At 39.4% G+C, this 27,478-nt stretch overlaps 1 protein-coding gene across 2 annotated transcripts in view; it reads left to right on the top strand.

The window, feature by feature from the left end:
• ca10 (carbonic anhydrase 10) overlaps nucleotides 1–27,478 on the top strand; it is a 382,733-nt gene that overhangs the window by 314,914 nt on the left and 40,341 nt on the right. The window lies entirely within an intron of this gene.

The following is a 27,478-nucleotide window of genomic DNA, read 5'->3' as shown; positions in this document are numbered from 1 at the left end:
CGGTCATTGCTAATAGTCAACACGGATTTACCAAAAACAAGTCATGCCAGACTAATCTGATCTCTTTTTTCGATAGAGTTACGAGTTGGGTCGATACAGGGAATGCCGTGGATGTAGCATATCTAGATTTCAGTAAGGCCTTCGACAAAGTCCCCCACGACCTTCTGGCAAACAAACTAGTAAAATGTGGGCTAGACAAAACTACGGTTAGGTGGATCTGTAATTGGCTAAGCGAACGAACCCAAAGGGTGCTCACCAATGCGTCGTCTTCATCATGGAAAGAAGTGACAAGTGGAGTGCCGCAGGGCTCCGTCCTGGGCCCGGTTCTGTTCAACATCTTTATTAACGACTTAGACGAAGGGTTAGAAGGCACGATCATCAAGTTTGCAGATGACACCAAACTCGGAGGGATAGCTAACACTCCAGAAGACAGGAGCAGAATTCAAAACGATCTTGACAGACTAGAGAGATGGGCCGAAACTAACAAAATGAAGTTCAACAGGGACAAATGCAAGATACTTCACTTCGGCAGAAAAAATGGAAATCAAAGATACAGAATGGGGGACGCCTGGCTTGACAGCAGTGTGTGCGAAAAAGATCTTGGAGTCCTCGTGGACAACAAGTTAAACATGAGCCTACAATGTGATGCGGCAGCTAAAAAAGCCAATGGGATTTTGGCCTGCATCAATAGGGGAATAACGTCTAGATCCAGGGAAGTCATGCTCCCCCTCTATTCTGCCTTGGTCAGACCACACCTGGAATACTGTGTCCAGTTTTGGGCACCGCAGATGAAGGGAGATGCTGACAAGCTGGAAAGCGTCCAGAGGAGGGCAACTAAAATGATTAAGGGTCTGGAGAACAAGCCCTATGAGGAGAGGCTTAAAGAGCTGGGCATGTTTAGCCTGCAGAAGAGAAGGCTGAGAGGAGACATGATAGCCATGTACAAATATGTGAGGGGAAGTCATAGGGAGGAGGGAGCAAGCTTATTTTCTGCTGCCCTGCAGACTAGGACACGGAACAATGGCTTCAAACTACAGGAAAGGAGATTCCACCTGAACATCAGGAAGAACTTCCTCACTGTGAGGGCTGTTCGGCAGTGGAACTCTCTCCCCCGGACTGTGGTGGAGGCTCCTTCTTTGGAGGCTTTTAAGCAGAGGCTGGATGGCCATCTGTCGGGGGTGCTTTGAATGCGATTTCCTGCTTCTTAGCGGGGGGTTGGACTAGATGGCCCTTGAGGTCTCTTCCAACTCTACTATTCTATGATTCTATGATTCTATGAATTTCTAATGGTCATAAAATTGGCCTCAGAATTTTTGAACTGAACTTGCATCTGTTTTGTCTGCCTGGTGTAGCCTCATCTGTTGTAAGGCTACTGTGAGGAAGAGTTTAACATCAACAAAATAATCCACTGCACTTGCTGTCAAACTGAACTTTGAAGAGAGAGGCACATTGAAGGCTGGGATTTTTGCCAGCAGGAATAAGGAAGGATTGGTCTTAAACAACTTAACAGATACTGGGCATGTTGCCACCAGATACACGGGGAGAGGAGAGGAATCTTTAAATTGGGTCACCATTAATATTTGCTTCCCATCTTGGCCAAATGCCCAGCTTGCTAAGTGAATTCCTTGGGAGTTCAGCTACCTTTGTGCATCCCAATTGGAGCTCCATTAAGAGAAAAGACAACTCACAAGTCTTTCCAATAATCTGCATTCTGGGAGACGGGGGGAGAGGCTTCCTCTGAGTGAATGGGGCTAGAATCAATCACATACAGCATCTTCTGATGGAAAGCCACTTCTTGTTGCCACCTCCAGGGATTCATATTGTCTAGAGGCTGGACTCTGAATGGTTTTTAATATTCCGGGTTCCCTCTCCCCCTTTCTCCTGTTGTCCTGAATTATTATTTTAGAAAATGTTCTTATTTCTCATAGGTAGCACTGTTTCTCCTTGATGTGCAGTTTTCCTCTGAATCCCTGCTGTGAAACCACATTGATTTTCTTACATTGCACACAGAGCTTATGGGATGTGGGACTTGCTCCTTAATTAACTAAGTGCTAGGTACATGTTTATAGCCACATGGGACAGTAATAAATATACCAAAGCTGCTATGTTCCAGCTCTGCTATCTTGTCATGCCCCATAAACCCTGGGTGACAACTAATTTTAGCAGATTCCGTATTCTAAACTCTGTAAAGGCGGGAACTTTGGTTCCATGATTTATTGGACATTCCATCCAGGCCCTACAAGTGAGCAAAATCCCCAGGTCAAACTCAAAGGTAGACTTCTTCCCCATCCCCAGGGTCACATGCTGTTCCAGAGACCTACCCTTCATGAAAACAGTGCCAAGGTGTAGAAGGAACTCTTATATTCTCCCCCTGCTACCTGCCAATGATGATGATGTTGTTGATGATAATGATGATGCAGCAGCTAACAACACTAAAAACAATACAATATACAATTTAAAATCTATACAAATAAGATTAAACATCCCTTGGGGAGATAGGGCGGAATACAAATAAAGTTTATTTATTTATTAACATAGAAACAATTAAAAATAAACAGAGAAAATCATTAAAAACCCTTTAACATACATAAAACTCTACACAACACGTGTTGTCAAAGGCTTTCATGGCTGGGATCACAGGGTTGTTGTATGTGTTTTGGGCTGTGTGGCCATGTTCCAGAAGTATTCTCTCCTGACGTTTCGCCCACATCTATGGCAGGCATCCTCAGAGGTTGTGACCTCTGAGGATGCCTGCCATAGATGTGGGTGAAACGTCAGGAAAGAATACTTCTGGAACATGGCCACACAGCCCGAAAGACATACAACAACCCTCTCCACAACACTCTCAGGTCAATCTTTAAAAATTACTTCTTTAAAAGTCTGCTTGAAAAGAAAAGTCTTAGCCTCCTGCCATAAGGGCAGCAAGGAGGAGGCCCTTCTAGTTTCCATAGAAAAGGTGTTCTAGAGACAAGGGACAGCCATTGAGGTGGCCTTCTCTTGTGTCCCCTCCAACCATGCTTGCAATGGTGGTGGGTCCAAGAGAAGGGCCGCTCCTGAGAGTTGCATACCCCAGGAAGGTTTATCCAGGCAAATTGCCTGAACTTGAGTCATATAGATCTTTATAGATTATAACCAGCCCTTTGAATTGTGCCCAGAAACAAACTGACAGCCAGTGGAACTGTTGCAACAGGGGAGTTGTGCACTCCCTGTAGCCACTCCTGGTTAACAGGTTGACAGTAGCTCTTTGGACCAGTCGAAGTTTCCAAACATTCTTCAGTGGCAGCCCTACATATAGCATGTGTTACAGTAATTCAAATGAGATTTAACTAAGGCATGTACCACCATGGCCCTGTCTGCCTGTTTAGTTCCTTTCTTCCACCAAGCCAGCCAATCTGTTGCAATTCTTCCAAAAAGATTAATTTTTTCTTCTTTGGACAAATGAACATTATCAACACTGAAGAGCTGTGGCTTCTGAAAAAATGATGTTTGGATGTATAGCCTTCTTTGTAAAGCACTATGGATATCTCTATTAACCTCCTTTTGAGCTCTATCTCCAAAGACACCAGGAAACTTCTTCACCAAATTTGGCATGGCGCGATGTCCGACTAAACTAGTATAACCCTAGGCCATGTGGTTTGAATGGTATAGAAATCATGCAGAAATAGGCTAAAAACTATTCCAATTGAGACCTCTTTTTCCCTGACACCCCACAATCGACAAATCACTCAAACCCAGATGAGCCCCAAAGTGGCAACTTTTGGCTTGGCACATCATCCAGTAATATGGCCACAATTCTGTCAAAATGATGTTTAATAACACTAGAAGAGGGGAGTGGGATGATCAATTTCCCTCAAGGCACGAATGCCTATATTCAACACTAGTGCCTTCAGTATTCCGTAGTGTTGCAACAGTCCCCTTTGGAATGAAAATAAGGGTGTCATCAAGTATATATGGTATGCCTGTGCATACAGATGAAGCAATGTGTTTGCATTTAAACTGAATAGACCTAATTAGCTCTTATGGTTTGTTTTTATCACGTCTATACATTGTCCAAATGAAAAGGCATTAAAATGCATATATTCATAGAAATTGAATTCTTAAAGGGTATATGCTAGAAGATATTGCTTGCCAAAGAAGTGCATTTATTCGGTCAAATTGCGTGGCTGATGGGATTGTTTGGAGAAATGCACATGACAACTCATCAAAATGTTCATGCAGACCTTTTATCCAACAATTGCAAACTGATGTGGAAAGGAAATTGAACAAATGCTGTTTTTCTTTTAAAAGTATTCAAAAGTTGCAGAAAGTAGAACAGAGTGATTCATCCATTCCTACCTGTGCTTATAGGAAGAACTTTAGTAGAATTGTTTTACTGATCACAATGTAGTAGAGAATGAGTTAGAGACCTTCCCCTTTGCTTTTGTGAGAAGAACATACCAATTTTGGAAGAGCTTCACATATCCTGTATTCTGAGTAAGATGGTAGTGAGCCCCTTTCTTTTGCTTTGATCTGAAGTGGAGAATGAGGTTGAGACTTAAAATTACTTAATGAAAGTTCTTGCAACTTCAACCCTATTGCTTCTATGAGATGTACAATACAATTTTGGAAGATCTCCACACAGCTTGTCCTACAGTGCTGGGAAGACGTTATTGCCTCCTTTCCTTATACTTGGGTCTTGGAAGTAAAAGGTTGAGACTCATAATTACTTAGTACATATCTACATAGGCACTTTAATCTGAAGTGGATGGGAACCAACTCCATGGAATTTACATGATGTAAGCCATCTTGACCCTAATGTGGGACACAACTGAAGCCTCACATGTTAGAGAAAATGTAACCAGCTTGGCCAGTTCTGAATTGGAGCCAGCCCCATTGTTTGCATGGTCTAGTGCTGCCATCCCACTTTCTCCACACTCAGCAGCTTGGGGAAAACAGGGTGGAACTTACTGGTGTCATTGTTTGTTGATTTGCAAGCTCAGAACTCCAGAGAGCTTGGAATCATTTGCTGATATAAGCAAAGACATCCACTCAGTCCCTCACTTTACCTCTCTTCCTCCAAGTTGCAAGGATACCGAGCAATGGCTCCAAGCTCTCTGGAGCTCTGAGACTGCCCTTTACATGTGTTCAGTCCCACTGCACAGACAGGATTCTGCTCCCATCATTGACACAATTCAAGAGGAGAGTGATGTGAACACTAAAGCAGAATGTTCAGACTAGCCCCAGATTTTACTTCCCATGTAGATGCACCGATAAGAGAAGTTCTTCTAATTTCAACCTTATTCAGGCCTTCATCAAGAAGGAAGAAATAAATATGCAAAGAGCTCTTTTTTTAGTCTTTTTCTCCCCCAAATACATATTAATACTTCTATTGCTCACTACATAGGTAAAGGTAAAGGTAAAGGTTTTCCCCTGACATTAAGTCCAGTCGTGACCGACTCAGGGGGTTGGTGCTCATCTCCATTTCTAAGCCGAAGAGGTTGTCCATAAACACCTCCAAGGTCATGTGGCCGGCATGACTGCATGGAGCGCCGTTACCTTCCCGCTGGAGCGGTACCTATTGATCTACTCACATTGGCATGTTTTCGAACTGCTAGGTTGGCAGGAGCTGGGGCTAACACCGGGCGCTCATTCCGCTCCCGGGATTTGAACCTGGGACCTTTTGGTCCGCAGGTTCAGCAGCTCAGCGCTTTAACACACTGTGCCACCAGGGGCCCACTCACTACATACCCTGTTTCCCCTAAAATAAGACATCCCCAGAAAATAAGACCTAGTAGAGGATTTGCTGAATTGCCAAATATAAAACCTCCCCCGAAAGTAAGACCTAGCAAAGTTTTTGTTTGGAAGCATGCCCAACGAACAGAACACCAGAGCATGCAGGATCGGTAAATGTACTTACCAGAAAGTGTTGTACATGGAAATATTGGTAGTAACAAGAAATTCTTGATAGGATTCAGTTTGTCTGGTTATGCTGGTTTACGATGACAACTACTGTTCAGTATATAATACATGTTCATTTTTTTGTTCAACAATAAATGTGAATTCTTCTTCATGGAAAAATAAGACATCCCCTGAAAATAAGACCTAGAGCATCTTTGGGAGCAAAAATTAATATAAGACACTGTCTTATTTTCGGGGAAACACGGTATATAGCATATATAGTACTCGTATATAGTATTCTTTGTGAAGAAGAGGGCCTTCTTTATGCATTAATCTAGAACACTGGTCTTTTGGAAGATGTGTTTCTAACACTCTGTCTGAATAGCCTCAGTATGCAGAGAGTGCCTTTCCCTTTAAAACCACTTTTCACATGAAGAGCACAAAGGAAGTAACCACAAGGGCCATTGCTAGCATGTTTACCTTGTTTTAAAAATTCCTGTAGAGTGGTTACAGGAGCGCAAGAAAATTCTGTGCTGATAACAATCCGGTGCTAGATTAATCTGTAAAAAAAAAAAAAAAGATTTCTCTTTCTTTCTTTTTAGTCTGTAGTTGGGAGGGAAATGTATGTTAGATACATAAAAGAACTACCTGTGCTTTTAATTTGGTTGATCCTCTTTGCTATCGACCACAAGCCAGTATTTATGCAATTAAGTGCTAAGGTCAGGTTCTGTCAACCTCCTGTAACCAAGTTCATTTTTTCTGTGTCTTTCTTTACACAAAAAGATTCAATCTGGACTCTGTCAACATTTATATAATATATATAACCCTTAATTTCAAATGATTCCATGTCCATTATTTATTTAACTTGCTCAAATCACTGTTCCTTTGCCAATTTGAAAAATGTTCTGTATATTTGGCACATTTCCATAAAGCAGCAAAAGGCGGCTGTACCTGGAAATGCTGCTGCTTTTTATTATTATTTAATTGCCCACCAAGCTCTCATTTAGAGATGTGCCTGTTGTTTTCTGGCCCACAGGCACAAGCAACTCACTGCATTATTGGTCATTCTAATCTTTAAATCTGCTGTTTAAAGAAGGACAGGGACACATGTGGTGAAATATTCTTCCCTTGTGTCAGAAACTGAATAATAATATCCTCAAGGAATTTCAGCACTTTAATAAAACATTCATTCTAGAATGCTGTGGGCTATTTTTAATCATGCTGTGCTTCTTCAAACATGCCATCACTTGAGCCCAAAGCCATAGACTCTATGCTAATATCACCCCATGTCTTTCATTTCCAATTGTTTTAATACCTCATTATTGTTATTCATCTTGGTAGAATTCAGATGGCTGACAGACTTTGTGGCCTTGCTTTCAACCCTTCAGTGGCATGCAATATATCCCCTTATCCTGTGGCTGTGTGATATATGTATCATCAAACGTACATGACAGAAGTCAAGCAAACTGTGTAAGAAGATGTTTTCACTAAAGGAATACGCCAACTGTATCCCACATCTTCAGCATTTGTTTCTTGGTGCTGGAAGAACTCCTATATCTCCATTGCTAAAAACAGTGTTCTAAAGCAGAAGTTCCCAACCTGTGGTCCACGGACCACCATTGGTTTGCAAGAATGAAAATATGCACCGTGGGCTCACCATTACTACACCATTGCCTCGAAACCACACAGCAACAAGAGCGACTAGTCTCACAAAACCCTCTTATAGTGCTGAGGCAACAGGGATATTGGGAGGGGAAAGGCTGACTACCCATGAAAGATTGCTGCTACTACTACAACAGCTCTAGATTATTAAATAGGGTTTTCTGTGGGCAAGCAGATGGTGACTACTGGATGACATATGTTCTGTATCAGAAATTAGAGCTGATATGGTCTAACCAATGCAGTTTCTGAATCAGCACCCCAAAAAAACCAAACGAAACCTAAAGTTGACCAAAAAATGATTTGTAACCCTTTTGGTACTAATGTTGGAGAGTGGTCCCTGGTCAAGTGGTCCCTGGTCAAAAAAAAGTTGGGAACCACTGTTCTAACATGTTTAAACACCACAGTCCTACATAGGCTTAAGCAGGATAAAGTCACTTAAATCAGTGGCTCATAACAACCACTTATAGTATATTAGACATCATTGTTTTGGGAGAATGGGAGTGATATAATACGAGCAATATATGAATTTGTCCTCCATTTTGAAGTTTTGAATCATTTATTTATTTATTTCATGTCAAAAGCATTGTACAACAAATACATTTCAAATAATGGAAATAAAAAAAAGAAGAAATCACAAGCAACTAAATAGTTTTGGACCAAAAGCGGGCAACAGCAACCGCATTGTCCGTAGCTTTAAACAACTCCTCCTCCGTGCATGAGGCAGGGCATTGTGGGCAAGCATACATATGCGGAGTTGTTTGTTCAGCTCCACAGTCACACAAGGTGGAAGATTCCTCCAGGTAGTGCCACCTTGCCAAGTTGTCTTTAGATCTGCCCACTCCACTTCTGAGTCTGTTCAGGGACTTCCAAGTTGCCCATTCTTGGTTTGCCCCTGGAGGAAGACCCTCTTGGGGGGTCATCCAGTTAGAATTGCCAGGTTTAGCTGCCCAGAGAGACACCCTTGCTGTTGCTGGAGGAACATCAAGAGGAGTGGTGGTTCTCATGAAGCCCTTCCTTGATTTGAGTCTGGTGGGAGGAGGGTGATAGCCATGCAGTGGGTAGCTTTCACAATGTTCAACCTTTTTTCTCTCACCGTTAGCAGCAACTTCCCGTCGCACGTCAGGAGGGGCAATGCCAGCTAACTTGTAGAGTTTATCAACAGGTGTAGGTTTAAGGCATCCTGTGATTATTCTGCATGTTTCATTCAGTGCTATGTCCACCTGCTTTGCATGGGCAGACTTGTGCCAAACAGGACAGGCGTACTCCGCAGTTGAGAAAGACAAGGCCAGGGCTGATGTTCTTATTACTTGTAGGTCTGCACCCCATGCACTGCCAGTCAGTTTCCGCAGGATGTTATTGCGTGCAGCTACTTTGTGCTTGGTGTTCATGCAGTGTTTCCTATATGTTAGTGTTCGGTCTAAGGTGACACCAAGGTATTTAGGATGGAAAAAGTGTTCGAGCTCTTGGGGGGACACGGAAAGAGCCTCCCCGAAGATTGAGTGAATTCAGTCGGGCGTCCCCTGGGCAACGTTTCTTGTAAGCGGCCGATCTTTCCACCCCAAAAGCATTGGATGAATTTTGAATCATTAAAATGTCTCCACTCATCGACCAGATGCTGGGGCTCAGGAATCCTTCCTGCTCACTTGGATTGTCAAGACCTAAGATGACATTTTCACAAACAGCGTTACCATTGTAACAGTTTCCTATCTCATCCCATGTTATGTGGTTTCCGAGCTTTATGGCCATATTCTAGCAGCATTTTCTCCTGAAATTTAACCTGTATCTACATCTGTGGCTAAGATCCCTTGTATGTGCCAGCCACAGATGCAGACAAAATGTCTGGAGATAATCCTGCTAGAACACAGCCATACATCCCAGAAACCACACAACACCCCATTAAAAAGAGTGTTTTCCAGGTTATATGGTCAGCTTCATAGTGACTATGCGGAGGTGACTTTCCAAAATTCTAGTCATCTGTAACAGACTAATATTTAATGCTTGTACTAGCAAAATTCTTGTAATTATCACAAACACTCTGGCATTAAATGGTTTAGGATTGTTTGTGTGCTTTTGTTTTCCTTGTGCTCGCCTTCTTGTGTTAACTACTATCTCTTCTTGTGTCAGAGTCATGAACCTAAATGTGTCCAGTCTATAGTTTCTGAAGTCAGATATTCAGAAAGCATGCTCTCCAGATGAATACAATTGACTCCACCCTTTCCCTGCACCGATTGGTAGAGGGAAGAGGGATGGATTGTATCTATGTTCCCACTACCACCCCTAGCCTGCCACAGAGCTCGAAGCATTTAGTTGCCTGCACAACCAGCAAGAATACGGGCAAGATCAATCATCTCCTTTTTGATGGTTGTGCAAGTAGAGATAACCACAGTAGCTGGCTGCTCAAATGGAGCTCCATGGTTGGTTAGGAATGGCAGCAGCAGCAACATGGAGGAGAAGTCCATCGTATGTACTGAATTTGGGGCTGCTCCAAGGGCAGATTTACCCTGAGCTAACCTGCCAAGTGTAGACGTCCCCTTTGCAGCTTCCTTGGTAGTCACGTTTTCTTTTTCATTCCATCTTCCCTGAAAGATTAAGATCGCTTTTGCCTTGGGGAGACAGAAATGTTGCTTTTTCTTCCACCCTCACAATTTCTATATCACAACTGCTGTAATGTTGGCCAGATGTTGATAATCCAAAACATCCAGAAGGCATTCTTCCATCCAGGTCAGTGAGTGTCATAACTAGTGTCAGTGCTGAATGTTAGATGCTACAGTGTCATTTCTCCGATGGACTGACAGACTTCTCTTCCCCAAGGGCCTTGAATTTCCCTTTTGAAATTTCTAGGTTTTCCCTATGTATGAGAGGTTGGAGGAATTTTTCATAAATAGAAGTTGTTTTTTTATTTTTTTAAAAAAACCCTCAGTAGATAGATATATATAAGCCCCTGAGCATGCCTAAAACAGTTCTTTGAATCCTGTCCTGTGCCTTGAGGCATGTTCACCCATTCCTATCTGTATTTACTCAGAAGTTGAGAATTTGTTCCAAGACAGGTGTGCATAGAATAAAAACAACAGTGGCCATGTATCAGTTTTTATCAGATGCTGGCCACACCAGACATTCACAGACAATTCCCTTGCTCCCATCTAATGAATGGCCAAGAGTCACTTTTTAGTGGTAGCTCATGACTGTCCAGATCTAAAGTAATTATCCATTGATGCCATAGCAAAGAGTTAAGATATGTTGTCAGCCTTGTTCCACTGAGCCAAGCAGAAACAGATTCTCTTTGCTTCAAAAATTAAGCTGCTTTGGTTTGTTGACAGTTAGTCTTTCATAGGTATGATCTTAAATGGGCTTGATAGAGTATAAATATCTGCTATAAACTTAGCCCACTCCCTTCACCCTCTCATGTAAGCCCCTAACTTACCACTGTTAGTAGAGCAAAGGAAACCCAAGTCATTCTGGCTTGTTTGTACAACTGGAAGTTGAAGAACCTTACCACCACAGATCAAGATCCAGTATGATGCCTGTCACGGCATATGTGCCTTGAACCTATCTCTATAATCACTGATCAGCTTTGGGATTACAAACTGACAGTGACAGGTTCAGGGCCATAGCCAAAGAGGGGTGTTTATGGGTTCAACCTCCCAAAAATATATCAGGTTATTTTTTTAATCCCTGGTTTACTCATGAATTGGTTAACCAGTTAAAATTCATTAGTAAACCAGGTTTTTTAAAACATGATACATTTCAAGGGGGTTTAAACCCTTAACCCCCTTCTCTGGCTATGGCCCTGGACAGGTTACATTTGCATGTATTTGGGAAGTTATGCAAGGAGGAAGTGAAAACTTCCTAACTCAAGAGTTTGTCTATATTGTAGAAGTACTGCAGCTTGTTACCCCTTTTAATGCCATGGCTCAGTGCTTTGAAATCCTGGGATCTGTAGCTGGTAGAGCACCAGCAAGCTTTGATGGAAAGAGTTAAAGATCTTTTAAAACTATATTTCCCATGATTCCCTGTCCCCTTGGAATAAAAGATCAGTGTAGATGTGATCTTAGTCTTTGAAAGTGTATACAATCAACTTCTTTCAGTCAATCTCTACATTCTGCAAGAGCCCTGATATTCCAGACTAACATGGCCATGTCTCAGAATTCCAATAAGACGTGTTGCATATGTTTCTGGAGCATTCTTAATTTGATGTAGGTGTAAAAATTGGGACAGGAAGAAACAACTGCAGTAGCCAGCCCTACTTTTGCTACCTTATACACATTCAAGGGTATGTTTGTATAGACCTATGCAAGTTCCAACTGGTACCTTAGGTCTGGGCTTAAGGTGAGGTTGATCACATTATGTTTTTAGAAACTGACTCTTTCTTCTTCTGCACTAAGCAATCCAGCTGGTGGTCATATAAAATTTATGTCATCAATTTACCAACCACTATGAAAGAAAATAACCGCTGGGAATCCAATAATTAAAAAAATAACAAATGACAAGTAGAGCTATGGATTAATTAACAAGAGAAGCATGGATAATAACATAAGTGAAAGAGAGGGAAATGAATAATTATGGCTGCTTAGTTTTTACTATTAATTTATTAATTTATTTAATATATTTAATATATGTACATCCTACCCTTCACCAGATTTGATTTCAGGACAATGTACAAAAATGTATAAATAATGAGGCTCAAAACAGCATGGAGTATGTGTATTAGAAGGACTACCTCTTTGTATGTGAACCCTCATCTTCATCTGTTTCGGTTGTCTCCCGTGATTCTGTTCATACTCCCAGTGACAAGGTAGATACAATTTGCAAAGGAAACAAGGTGCAGGTCCTTTTTGGTGGAATTATCTTTGCTATAACTGGTGGTGGAAAATATCAAATACAAATTATAAAATATAATTTTAAAAATGTATGCCCCAAAAGTATAGCATGAATAAAAATCAGCCAACACATAACAATCAATAGTTGAAAAACAATTGATTATGAATACCTAAAAACGTCTATACTTTACTTGTACAACAGAGAGAGAACAGATTTAAACTTCAACAGAGATTTCCAGGTACATTCAAACACACTCACATATGTAAATTTTGGGGGATTTTTTTTTCATTATTGCAGATTTAACTCTGTTTCAGTTTAATGAAAGGAGACTTGTTGGCACCAAAAGACAAGTTTACATCTTTTGTTATTAGCATGAATATGTCCTGGAGGACAGAAAAAGCACACTATGGAGTTTTTAAATGTCTGAATCTGCAACAACTGAATGCTGTATTAGGAAAGGGGAAGAAGTTCCATCTAAGTCAGATGAGAGGATTTTTTTATCCCCCCCCCCCCCAGCTTGATGAATTTGTTTAAATCTCTTGGGATTTGTAATGAATCTTAAATATATCAAATGCTGCTCCAGAAAGGGCAGAAGTTTTTTTTAAAATAAATAAATAGAGAAATAGAGATCAATTCTATTGGAGAAGGGAATAGTCCTAGGGTGAACTTGCTCTAAGGCTAAGCCCATTAACCAAAACAGAAGTTTGGCATTGAACCTCTTTCCTCTTCTCTCTTTATCTCTGTCTCCACCTGAGCTCACTTCCTTTTGCACTGACCTTCCTTTTAATTTTTTCCACACTTATTGGTTTCATTTTTCCCCAATTCTGAGAACATTTCCAGGAAATGCGGGAGTATTGGCTCATGCAAATGCTAAGTCTTCTACAGTCTTGTCATGACAAGGCTATTCCATTTCCTTACACAGTTGAAACATCAACAGTAGCAGAGCTTTTTGATGCCACCAGAAAGCCTTGGGAGAGCAAACTTTATTCTTCATCTGTAAATCACCAATCCAGCTGGTTCATCTACAACAGAATTATTGCAGTTTGACACTACGTCTCTCCTTCTGGGACTTTAGGGTTTGCTTCCTTAAACAATTTTTAAGAGACACTAAAGTAGGCACAACAAGCTCATTATAATTTTTTTTCTCCTTTTCTTCAGGGCTAAGAACAGCAAAAGGTTATCATTCTATAAGGAGCATCTATCCCCATCACAAAAATCAAACATAGCACAGTATTTACAGAATTGCAAAGGCATAAAGCAGGGAAGGTACCAAGTAATGGTCCAGTTCATTTGCTAGAATGAAACATAGAAGGCTGACTTATTTTGTGTCATATGGGTTGGCTGTCTATTCTCCCTGATTCCCCGGGGTCTCAGCCAGACAGGAAAGGGTTTTTCCCATTACTTATTATGTCTTTCAGCTGGATACACCAAGGGACTGAACTGGGACCTTCTGCATGCAAAGCACGTGCTCGTCAACTGAGCTGCGTTCCCTCTCTGAGAGCAACACAACTTCCCTATTTGAACTGATTTACTTTTTGGCAGAGTCAGAGACAGGCAATATAATTCACTCAGAGAGAAGTACCATTGTCCTTGATGTTTACACTCATCAGAGGATCACCTCCAATTACAGGATTCAGTAGGGCTTTAGAAATGTGCAGAATCTATTTGGCCAGAGACAGCAGTAGGATGAAGAAATGAATAGATACACCAGGACTATGCAACCTGGTGCCCTCAGGATATTTTTGACTTTTTGTTGTTTTGTGCCTTCAAGTTACTTCTGAGTTATGGTGATCTAAGGTGAACTAACATGAGGTTTTCTTGGCAAGGTTTGTTCCAAGTGGTTTTGCTTTTGCTTTTCTCTAAAGCTAAGAGTATGACAACGTCACCCTATGAATTTTCATGGCCAAGTGAAGATTGAAATCCTGATCTTCCAGAGTCTCAGTCCAATGCTTAAATGAAATAGATTACCCATTAGAAATAACGTCTTTATTGTACTGCTGTCCTCCTTTTAAAAAAGTCATTGCCTGTCTATAGCTTCCCAAATTTGGTTTATAATTCATTTCAAGTATACTTCTAAACATAGTTTCCCAAACATGGTTTATAATGTCAAAGAAATTGAGCTTGAGAAAGCTACTTTTTGGACTATAAGTCCATTAGCTGGGAGATTCTGCAGATTGTCATCCCACTTTACCATAAAATAGAAATTTCACCTTATTGAGCTGTCAAAGTCTTGTTTTGGTAACAGGAAAAATGTAACGTAGTTTATTCTTTGTAAAAAATGCTTCTATATTTGGATTGTTCAGAATTCTTGTGTTTCAAACATGTAGTCTTAGGAGGCTGAACAAGGAAGCATTTTGGATTTATTTTTGACAGCTTGAATAAGAGTAATTAATCTTAGTTCTGTTGCTCTCTACAGAAAGGGGTTTTTATTCCTCTGAGAAGCAAAGGCTCACTTCTTTTCTGGCAAATTAATCTTACAAAGGGAATCTTCCAAAGAGAATCAATAGCTTATAAAAAGAGCTTGGAAGCTCAAGACCAGAACTAAAGGGGGATTTTCCTTGCAGTCTTTACTGTAAACAGCACTCTCAGAAATGAAGTATATTTTCTTATGGGTAGAACATGCCATCAATATTTTACTGAAAATACCCTATTGATCTTATGCAACCCCATTTTGATTTCCTATTGTGAAAATCATGACCTGGACTGGCACTTGTTTGGATGCCAAAAGTCATAGTCTGCGTGACAGGAAGACATGCACCATATTTATATCAGTGAGGAGGTAAGAGGAATGGGCCTATTGAGGTTAGCACCATCTCCAGTTGGTCATCATTCTTTGTTACCATTTGACCATCATTTCACAATGTATGCTTTCCTGGTGTCGCACCTCAGGTTAGCTTCCTCTTGCTAGAGACACCAGGCTGCACACAGAACGCAGTCTTTTGTAGTTTATTAGAAAATAAGGAAAAGATAGATCATAAAAGGCAAAAGTTTGGTTCCAGTAAATAGTTACAAAAACAAGGCTGAAAGAAACAAATCCATGGAAACATTAGGCATGAAACAAGGTCCTTAAAACAAGGTCCTTAAAATGAAGCCAAAGTCCCAGAAATGTGGGTATATCCAGACTCCAAAGTAACACAGGAAAGCAGACTAGGTTCTTGATTCAAGTGAGGAATTTGCTTTGACGAATTTCTCTCAACAGACTGTTTTAATAGTATAACATAAAGGCGTTCCTTTGCCCTTTGAACTCCCTCTTACTTGCTATTCAGAGACTTCTACGCAACCCCCAAAATTCCAGACGACTAGCCCGATCTAAAGACATGGCCCCATCGCTTTTGCTTTCAAGGCCACAGGGCTTGTTAGCGCTATCAAACAGAGGCTGAGAGCTGCTCTCCCTTTCTGCTTCTTGCACCTGAAAACCATCATCATTAACAGCCACATTCCTTCCCGTGGGAAAGCCCCCCTCTTCCTCATCTCCCACAGCAAAAACACTCTGCACCTGAATCCCATAATTACCATCAGAATCATCTTGAAACTCATCCTGAACCTGAATCCCATCATCTGGAAACTGCATCTCAGAATCCTCATCAGAGTCACACAAAGGCTGAGTCACAACACTTGGCCTCATGTAGGGAGAGTAGATTTTTTTTAATAGCAAGAAAATTGCCTAAGTTTATTTTGTGCATGTGAGTGTGTTTCATCTATTCTACATTGCGAATGTTGAGTCAGGTTTCATTTTGTTGGGCAATATACCTGTGGGTGCATTAAAAAGTCATTTGTTGGTCACAATTTAGCTCAGTTCTGGGCAGTCAAATATTGTAGATAAGGAGTTGATGGAGTTCCTCCTTGAGGTAATGTAAATTCAGGACTTTGGGGTCTGCAAGGTAGGGTAGACATTTCATATGATGTGGAGCTATGGGGCTGACAGAAGGGAGTGATTCAGAAGTATGTCAGCTAGAAAAGCAGTGAAGCCTTCTTCTCAATGTGTCTTGTCACAAGTGGAGCAAACCAGTAGCTCAAGGTATACACCACAACAGCTGCTGTCATTTTAGTTTTTGGGAAGACATGACTAATAGGCGATCCCAATTCATTCATTATTCTCTTATCTTGCAATTTGTAATGTCTATGCAAATGATGCTGATATGAATATTTACAAAATCTTATAAAAATGACTGATGCCATTCCTATATTTTCAGCTGTTCAATTCTTTTAAAATTGAGGAACCTCAAATGGCTTCAGCATAGTGAAAGTCCATAAATTGGGTGCACGTTCTTAGCTTTTTCCACACAAATTGCACACATAGCCCTATACTGTTATTCCTCTCAGCTTTTTGTCTCTATTTTGTGTTCCTGGATGTGTTTGCACAAATATTTAAAACCAAATTGTCCATTTCATTTTCAACCATTTCAGCTGTTGCAGTCAAAGATAGTCTGACTGGCCCAACAAATTTCCAGCCCAGAGAGTGACAGTGGAGAGTGAGCAGGAACACATGAAACAATGAATACAAACAAGGAAGCATCCAAAGAAACTATGGCTTGGGTTTCGAGACTCCTCCTTAATAGATTTTTAAATGCCTCAGGTTGGTCCTGCAGCTAATAACATATGTACTCCTCGGTTTAAGTGTATTATTCTAATTCTGAATTAAAAATGTATTTGTTTTATAGCCAGAGGGATCTTGTAAATATTAAACATACCTGCCAGGATAGTTATTGTTAAAACAAAATGTATGAAGGCAAACAAGGCATCTCAAAACAGAATACACTATGCCATCCGCACTTCTCTTTTAAATCAACATTTTGTCAGGAGGAGCATCTTTACTGATCATAGCTGTGTTAGGAACAGCGGGGAAGAATGATGAAGTATCAGGAACTGTGTCCCAAGCTGCTGAGGCAGAACAGCAGAAGGGTTGGTATGGTACAGCAAAACCGCAGCCACACAGAGATCTTTTAAGGGAGATTTCTTTCAAATGATAATGCCGCTTTCACTACAACATGAAAGTATGGAAATAGCTTTCTGGATGTCAGAAAGAACTTCCTGAGTATTATGCTGAGAAGCCAAACTTAGAGCTTATTTTTCTTATAAAGAAAAAAACATTTTGAAATTTACCACTCATTAAGGGTACGCTTGTATTTATTTTTTACAATAAGTAGCAGTCAGTTGGGACCACCTTCTAATTTCTCCAAAAACCTCCCAACTTGATCCAATGTGAAACCCAGAGTGTATCAACATTTTTTTTTTATAAAGAAAAAAACATTTTGAAATTTACCACTCATTAAGGGTACACTTGTATTTATTTTTTACAATAAGTAGCAGTCAGTTGGGACCACCTTCTAATTTCTCCAAAAACCTCCCAACTTGATCCAATGTGAAACCCAGAGTGTATCAACATTTTGTGGTTGTAACAGTATGACATCATTTTAACAGCTATAACTCTACAAAATTATGGGTTGGTTGACAGATGTGAAATTATCTGCTAGAGAGCTCTAGTGTCCATGTCTCCTGAACCATAGCAGTGAATCATGTGTGCTTTAAAAAACTACTACAGTAGAGTTTCACTTATCCAACATAAACGGGCTGGCAGAATGTTGGATAAGCGAATATGTTGGATAATAAGGAGGCATTAAGGAAAAGCCTATTAAACATCAAATTAGGTTATGATTTTACAAATGAAGCACCAAAACATCATGTTAGACAACAAATTTGACAGAAAAAGTAGTTCAATATGCAGTAATGCTATGTAGTAATTACTGTATTTATGAATTTAGCACCAAAATATCACGATATATTGAAAACATTGACTCCAAAAATGCGTTGGATAATCCAGAATGTTGGATAAGCGAGTGTTGGATAAGTGAGACTCTACTGTATCTTGAACATGCAATGTGTGTCTCAGCTAAAGGGAAACAGAACTCGTTCTCAATTGGAATTGGGTGGTGATGGAGATAATATAGCTAAATAATATATTTTTCAGGTTTTAGAAATCAGTGTATAACGAGAAGAAGAGAGCAGAGTATTTAGTTGTACCCAGTTCTCTCTATGGATTAAATACAGTTGTTAGTCCCAACTACAGGAAAATGTAATTCATTCACCCTAGTTAGAACTCATAATTAGACTTACTAGGATATCAGAGAACCAGTGAGCTGAAGTTGTTTGAATATTAGGAGATCTGGGTTTGAATCCCCACTTGGCCATAGAAACCAACTTAGTGATCTTAGGCAAATCACACTTTCTCAGCCTCAAAGGAAGGCAATATACCCCTCTAAACAAATCTTGCCAAGAAAACCCTACAGTAGATTCACCTTAGTGTCACCATAAATCAGAAACCTTAAGGCACAGAACAGCAGGACTAGGGGCCGTTCCATCAAAGCAGATAATCGACAATATCTGCTTTCAACTGGGTTATCTGAGTCCACACTGCCATATATATAATCCAATTCATTGTGGATTTTATGCAGCTGTGTGAAAGCAGCCTAGGATATCCATACTGGCATGTAATTTGTGAAGTGATTGAGATATTAATATCTGGGAAAAATTTAGTTCCTTTGTGAAATAACCTGGTTTGAGCTCTTGGAATGGCATTTGAAGTGGAATCTCGGTATGTACCATATAACCTATCAAACCTGGTTTCACGTTTCTTTTAAAAAAAATACTTTTATTGAAATTTTCTTTAAATAAAAACAATCTAAACACAACAAAATGTGAGTGAATGCATTTTGTTGTTGTGCCTCCCTAAGAGAAGCTACTCGCACCTGAAGCTCAATTGGTGCTGTCCCTGCTGTTTGCACTGAAGAATTGGCCTCCCTATATAGGTCAGGTAGCAAAAACTCTATGGTCACTGGAAGTAGGATTGATTTCCCACTCTGTGAGAGACACCCAAGCCAACTCAGAAACTGTTCTGAGATCCAGACTATTTTTTTCTATACAACCCTCATTGGTTTTGGGTTCCCAGCTTCAGATGGATACCCTAGCGCTCAACCTGGTGGCTTCCAATTTCCCAAGTGAATCACTGGTATGCGCAATGTCTCCCCCTCCTCTCATCCCTTCTCCTCTTGAAGTTGGGAAGGTGAGATCCTTTGAGTGTTGAGGCATTTGCATCTCTCCTTTTTCTTTCTGAAAAAGTATTTCTCAAGTCTGTAAGGTTGATAAACCCCCAAGGACATCTCAGTGTTCAGCCAGCTCGCTAAGACACTCCTCGCAGCTCCATTTTCTTTGTCGGAAGTCTGACGTGCCTTTCTTTCTTGTTCTCACAATCCATTTCCTTCAATAACTTCTTTTCCCCTCTCCCAATCTTTTTTTCTGCACTTCTCCCATCCTCTATGGCTCATGATAGTGGGAAGAATAAGAGGAAATAGAAATACTTCTTTTTCTCCATATATCTCCTGACTACCATGACATCAACCAGTTATTACTGTTTTTTTCTTTCCCTCATGGGCCATTTATTTTAAAAGCTGCCATTTTAATACCATGAATTACCACTGCTGTAATGAAACAGGAATTGTTACAATCCCCATCTGCTGAGTTGATTTAGAGGAGTTGGCCTTTCATTACAAATGGTGTTTAAATCTACTTGCCATGAGATTTTAAGTCAATTTTATTATTAACATTTCTGATGTATTTAATTACTATAGCCAGAATCAACAGCAATTGAACTACACAGGAGGGTGGGAATGCATGTCCTTGGAACAAAAGTGGGTCATTATGTGATCATGTTTTAGAACATAACTGGAATGAGGATAATTACTTATAGCCAATATACAAATAACTCCATTTATGTGATTGCATAATACTTCATTCAGGGTATTAAAGGGTTGTTTTTTTTAAAAAAAATGAAGGTTTAGAAAATGTGTAGGTCATATTAATTTTCTCTGACATTCACATGCCTTAAAGATATATTATTATGCTGTGCCAATTTCAGAGAAGAGAACAGGAAAACAGTGAAAAGTCAGGCATGTTGGCAGGTAATGAAAACAAGCAGGAAATATTTGTGTATGTATGTATGTATGTATGTATGTATGTGTGCATATATATTTTTCAAAAGTTCCCTTATATACTATATAGGCTTGTATATAATTCAACCTCATGTATAGGTTGTGGACAGGTTTGGAGGGGGGGGGGAATAATGAATTTTGATATGACCAATGGATAAGTTGAAGATTATCCTACAGAGAGGAGAAAATAGCTGCCCCTGGTTGTGATCACCATTTCTCCACCAAGGCATTCAAAAAGGCCACATGTGATGTTATGGTGAAAAGAGGAGAGGGGGGTCAGTGCATCATTCATGTAGTTTCTCACAGATCAAACTAATCTTTCACCTTGGCCACTCCACTCAGAGAATTGAGTGGTTTATTTCTGAAAAGCATTAAGGTACAGTATGTACTTTGACCTGTGAATAGGTCAACCCAGATTTTGGGGTTTGGTTTTTTGACTAAAAATTTCTAGACTTACACATAAGTATACTGAAAACATAAAATATTGCCAGAATTTACTGGGAATGAAAATATTATAGTTCATCTGCAATGAATGAGCATTCTGAACCCCTCTGATGATGGACCAGGACCAAACTTGGCACACAGAGCCCCTATAACCAAAAGAACATATTGGACAAGTTTGGGGGAAAGAGTTATAGTTCACCTGCATCCAGAGAAACAGTGGCCCCCACCGACAATGGACCAAGCCTCATGACCAACTGAACATACTACAGGGGTTTGTGGGAATGGGCCTTGATTTTGGGAGCTGTAGTTCACATGCACCCAAAGAGCACTGAACCCAGCCAACGACGGATCTGGACCAAACTTGGCACACAGACTCAATATTGCCTGCTGTGGATACTGAAAGATGTTTTGGAACAATTGCCCCTGGAATCTGGGAGTTGTAGCAGTTCACCCCCATCCAGAGAGCACTGCAGCCAGGCGATGACCAGCCAACGATGCATCTGGACCACACTTGGTACATAGACCCAAAATATCCAACTTTGAATACTGGCAGGGTTTGGGGAGGATTGACCCACGATTCTGGGAATTGTAGTTGACCCACTCCAAACTGAGAATACCTAACAATCAAAGACAAATAATGCCTTTTTCAAATAACCAAGCTAGTCTTTCATAAAGTTGCGTATAGCTATATCAATTAAAGCCAATTCCTTCTTCCAATAATTCCTGCTGTATTTTGAGTCTGTGCTGTTCATAATATTTTATATATAGTCAATTTTACTTAAAAAATAAGTAAAATAAGTGTCAACTTTTAAAATTTTATTACATCGCAAACATATCCTGCACACTTCACAAAATATAGAGATATTTCACAAGGTATGTACAAATAAACTAACTAACAAAAATAACTCATCTTAAAGAAAATGCAAAGTTTAACAACCATTGGGTGAGATGTGCCTGCCGAATAGTTTGGAAGAAATATAAAGCCAGACTCTTATAAGAAATTACCATTATGGATCTCTGGGCAGGAAGCCTTTCAAGCTGTAGAGGTAGTTAGCACTCAATTAATCCAGTAGAGGTTGAAAAGAGAAGAGAGCAGAGTCTTGTCCTTGCCTGTAGGTTCAGGTAAAAGCAAACTGCTACAGCCTCTCCTAGCTTGTATGTTCTTCCTCTTTAATAACCTTTGTCATCTTGACACATTGCATAGCCATGTGTGTCCCAGTTTTTAATCTGTGAAATGCTGAAGAGTATAGGGATGGCTAGATGGCTAGATAGATGTGTAAAAATGATCATAATTACATTTATAGGGGAGACTCATTCAAGAAGAAATTCTTGCTGAAGGTACTATAGATCAAGCAGGGTTACTGCTTTCTTGTCGAACATTTCTCAGTGAGCCCATCCCTGCTCCCAGCCCAGTCAACAGATCTTTATTTGTTTCCATGTGGAAATTCATAATGCATTTTTCATATTGGTTTTTTACTAACATATTCATTTTGTATCCATTCTTTTCACATTGACAAAAGCATGTATGCTTTTCAATGTGTGTATGCATTTTTAACCACGTACAATGTTGAATAATGTATACATGGTTCATGCATATTTTATTTGTCCAAAATGCTCAAGTGATACAAGTATGTGTAATAAGAGGCAACGTGTACTGTATCTCTGCTAAAAAAAAAAATTTAGGAGCTGCATAAAAGATACTTTTATTGAGAATCTCAACACGAATAACATTATTTTCTATCTTTACTCAGAAGATGTAGTTTTAATAGCAGTTCCAATAACTACTAAGCTAAACATTTTACACAGGCATTGACATGACACTGGCTGGCTTCCTGATTGGTGGTGAGTCTGTTCTGCATTTTCATCTGATTTTTTTTTAAAAAAAATAAACTGTCCAAAGTGCTGAACTGTATCACCAAAGTGTGTTCAGCATGCTGGATAGCTCATTTAAAGTTCCTCCTAAAACCTTGGGCACATTTGCTAAAACCTCCAGCTGCCACTGAAATATTGTTAGAATTCGATTTGGTAATGATGCTGATCTTTCAAACCCTGGTTTCAGGGCATCCCGTCTGTATGCAGATTGAGGAAGTAGGAGCCAAACAATGTCTATATCCCTCCTTAAAGGATTATGTATTTTAATCAGATTTGCTTTCTGTCCATCAGCATCAGCAATAGTTCCATATCTGAAAGTCAGTTGGGTAGAAATATCCAAACCAAAGATCATAGCTTCTTTCTTCTTCAACCCGTTGACTTGTAGAATAAGTGCTAGTGAATAATAATCAAAACCTTTGCTACTGAATCTGAAAATGCCAAGAAAGGTGTGGTCCCAAAGACTTAAAAGTTCAGCAAAATCAAACACACATATCTAATGAACCTGTAACCTCTTGTCACCTTCTAGTAGGAAAACCTCATTAATTCTTTACAAAGCCTTTAGAAGACAGACCACACAATAGGATTGTGTTTAATGCCTCCTCCAACTCTGCTGGCTGTCAAAAGTCTGCAGATGATTTAATTGCCTTTGACATTTTTATTTCTTCTGTCCAGTTTAGTTTGTTTGCTTACATAAAAAAATAAACCACTTTGACAAATGTAAAAAAGGTCAAGCAGTATTTTTCTTCTCCACTAGATAATAAACAAAGAGAAATCAAGACACTGTAAAATCCAGCATGGTTATGGCAATTGGAGCATTGCCATTGAAGGCACACAACAATAACAAAAGCAATCGTTTCAAAGTAAGAATCATACAGGGAAGCCAATGGGCCATTTGGAAGAAGACAACTTGTATTGGGTCACACATAAAACATGCTAACAACAGAAGATGAGCAAAATAAAGTCATGGCATAATTTTTGTGAATTCCTTGCATAATAATCCTAATTATGTGCTGCCCCATTCAGCAGAAAAATATTCAAGTAATTGTAGATGAAATATATGCTTATTGTTCTATTTCATTCCATTGTTGTCTACAAAGTTCATGCTGGAGAACTGTGCAATTGAGTACAAAAAAACCCCCCAAAATTGTAATGTTTTACGTAAGATTACAATTTTTTGTTGGGCCACATTCAAAGGCATCCTGGGCACCCCAGGCTGCAGGTTGGATAAGCCTGAAATATTCATTCTATTTTTTTGCATTTAAATGGGAGTTTTGCATAGCATGGCTGCTATAGTTATTTCACAAGCAGACATTTCTAATTTAAGAGATCATTGAAAAAGCATTTTACTACCTAAACACCGCCATCACACAGTCCAAGTGGTGTTCCATGCATCAGAGATCTTGTGTCCAACTCTTGGATGCATTTCTCCCAGTTGTGCATTGTATCCATGATCAAAATAATATGCGACTTTTTGTGTCATTTAAAACTTTTAATTTCTTCATTTGAACGTCAAACAGTTGAGATCAGATATTCTGCTTCAATAAATAGATCACCTGCATTATTATGTGAATAGAGTACATCAGATCTCCCCCTCCACTGCCAAAACATGTACAGTAGAGTCTCACTTATCCAAGCTAAACAGGCCGGCAGAAGCTTGGATAAGCGAATATCTTGGATAATGAGAAGGGATTAAGGAAAAGCCTATTAAACATCAAATTAGGTTATGATTTTACAAATTAAGCACCAAACATCATGTTATACAACAAATTTGACAGAAAAAGTAGTTCAATACACAGTAATGTTAAGTTGTAATTACTGAATTTAATACTAAGTTGTATTTATGAATTTAGCACCAAAATATCACGATATATTGAAAACATTGACTACAAAAATGGTTTGGATAATCCAGAGGCTTGGATAAGCGAGGCTTGGATAAGTGAGACTCTACTGTACATAGATTAGACAAAGATGTGGGACTCTGTGATGTTTAAGCTCTTTGAACTTCTCCAACTTTCACTTGCAAGCTTGCTCTAATAGAGGTCCATCTCAGATTAAAGGATTTTTCCACATGGAAATACTAATATCTGTTTACATTCTACAATTAGCACAATTTCTGTGTATGTTTTTAAACAGGATTTTTTTTTCTCCAATCATCTTCCAAATCTATTTTGCACAAATAGCCTTTTCGAAATATAATGTGCATTGTAATGCATTTGTTCTGTGAATGCTCACAAATTGTTTTTGGGCATGTGTTTGGTTTGGAAGTGTAAGTTTGGCTATTCCAATGGATGTATCAAAAATTCCTAACTATTAGGACTAATAGAAAAGAACTATTATGGGCTGTAATTCTAGGTAAGGGATGAAAGGCATCACAGTAAAAGAATACATTGCTACTTTTGATGTTGCTTAATAGTCCACGCTAAAGTACTCATCTAGTGTGGAGAATACTGATGGGAATCATACACATCTACTTACCTAACACTTTGATGGACAATAAAGCAAAAACCCTACCTCATGGTAGTTCAAAACAAGTAGAAAATAACTCCCCTTGTCTTTCTAATTTCATCTTCCGTCACTCTCAGAATTTTTTCACACTGAAATCATTGAAGACAAATGAGAATAGCCATTTTTTCTCTAATACCTGAAGAGAAACTTTCATGTCCCCCTTACAATGAGATATGCAAGTTCCTGCAGAGCTGATGTCCTTTCAGAGAAGTTAGGTCATCATCTCTTGTGAATATTCACACTATACAAATACAGCATTACTAGCTTGGGTACCCAGCATTGCCCAGGTTATTTGAAAAAGTCAATTTTGTAATTGTACAAAATGCATAAGGTTGTGCATTAACTCATATAAAAAAAACTCCACCAAAGCTCAAAGTTTGTTATGTTGGACAAGTTTGCTCTGGATGCATAACAAACTTTAAGTTTGGGTTCACAGTGCTTTCTGATTGTAGGTGAACTGCAACTCCCCCAAATCAAGGTTAATTTCCCCCAAAGACCTTCAATATTTTTTGCTGATCATGGATGCTCTGTGTTTGGTCCAATTACATCTTTGGTGGAGCTCAGATTGCTCACTGATTGCAGATGAACTATAAATCCCAGTACCTACAACTCCCAAATGTCCAGGCCAATTCCCCTCAAAAGCCACCAGTATTCAAATTTGGGTATATTGGGTACGCATGTCAAGTTTGGGCTCATAGCATGCTCTGGATGTAGGTGTACTACAACTCCTATAAATCCCCCCAAAGACCTCCAGTATTTTTTGTTGGTTATGGGGGTTCTTGTGTGCCAAGTTAATTCCAGGCCAAATTGTTGGTAAAGTTCAGAGTGTTCTTAGTGCAGGTGAACTGTACATCCCAGTACCTACAACTCCTCTAAATCATGGTGGTCTCCCCAAACCTCTCTAATATGTTCAGTTGCTAACCAATTCCTCTGTTTGCTGTTTTCCATAGAAAAGAATTGGAAAGGGTTAAGGGAGAGGCAGTGGGTGGGGTCATGCAAATTCCACACCAATGGAGAAAGGAACACTGGGATGTCTGTGGTGGAGGAAACACAGAACATGTAGGATGAAATTGTCCCTGTATGAAAGCCTTCACTTGGGTGGGGGCAGTAAAAGTAAAAGGGTCCCTTCTTATAAGAGTACATTGAAAACTATGTATTTGTTTCCTTGGTTACCTAAGTATGTTTTGTGCTATCTGGATGATTTAACATCATTCAATTTCTTGGTGCAGCAGATATAGTAACAACCTCATTTAAATTATATTATTTTTAAAAAATTAAAATATAAAGGCTAAAACATATGCAGAATGAGACCCACATGATCCCCATTAAAACTAATGGAGTAAAATAGACAAAATAGTGTGTGGTTATTTTAAATTTTAGTACTTTATTGAAGTATTAATTAATGACCTTAAAGAGTGCTCCCCAAGGGGCATGTCATATGTGCTGTGTGCCACATATAGTCATCAGTAGCAGCAAGGTGGATTTATTCACTACTGATCGCTATTGGTCTTACTAGAGTCTTATAGAAGCATCATTTATTACATACAACACATCTATATCAGTAGATGCTGCAGTGATTCCATGATCCAAAAAAGCATGTTCTCTTAGATTGGTCATTACTACACTACACATGTAGAGTTGACAATTTTGTACAAGTGGCATATCCATGCAGTCTGAATCCACAGTATGAGATGTTTCAGAGCTCCTGAAGTACTCTTGTTGAAACTGTCACAAAGGCTGGGTCTTCCATTCATTAGTCATGTTGGCCTAAATGCAGTTCTAGCTACAGAAGAGCCTGTGAATGGATGAGTTATAACTACATGTTGATCCACCACTGGGCTATTGATTCAGGGAATGCACTCTAATTGGGACTAGCCATTGAATCTCAGCCAATAGATTTGTCATGCCTCCATCATACACTCACAAACAAAACTCAAAAATCGTGCAAATGTTAGATATTTTGCTCCTTTCTTCTATTTATTTCTATGTTTATCTATTGACGTACTAGTCCCCACGAGCAATATCTGCTCCATTTGTTCATACTGTGTCTTCTAAGAGGTTCTAACAAACACGTTTCCATTGTTGTTCACAAGTATTCTTCCATTTTCCCTGTGCTTTTGACTTATGTGTTCCTCTAGTGTTCTGAATTTACAGGCAACTGATTTAACATCCTACATATTTAATCTCACACAAATTCTTTTGTTGTTCATATATTCAGATTTATCTTATTGGTTACGGTTACTTATCAATATTTTTGAATTTTGAATTTTCTCAACGCTTCACATTGAAGAACACAGTTCACAAATTAAACAGTG

This window comes from Anolis carolinensis, chromosome 2 (genome assembly GCF_035594765.1).
Source record: "Anolis carolinensis isolate JA03-04 chromosome 2, rAnoCar3.1.pri, whole genome shotgun sequence".
Lineage (NCBI taxonomy): Eukaryota > Metazoa > Chordata > Lepidosauria > Squamata > Dactyloidae > Anolis > Anolis carolinensis.
Note: the sequence above shows the minus strand (reverse complement) of the source record. Positions and strands in the feature narration are given on the sequence as shown.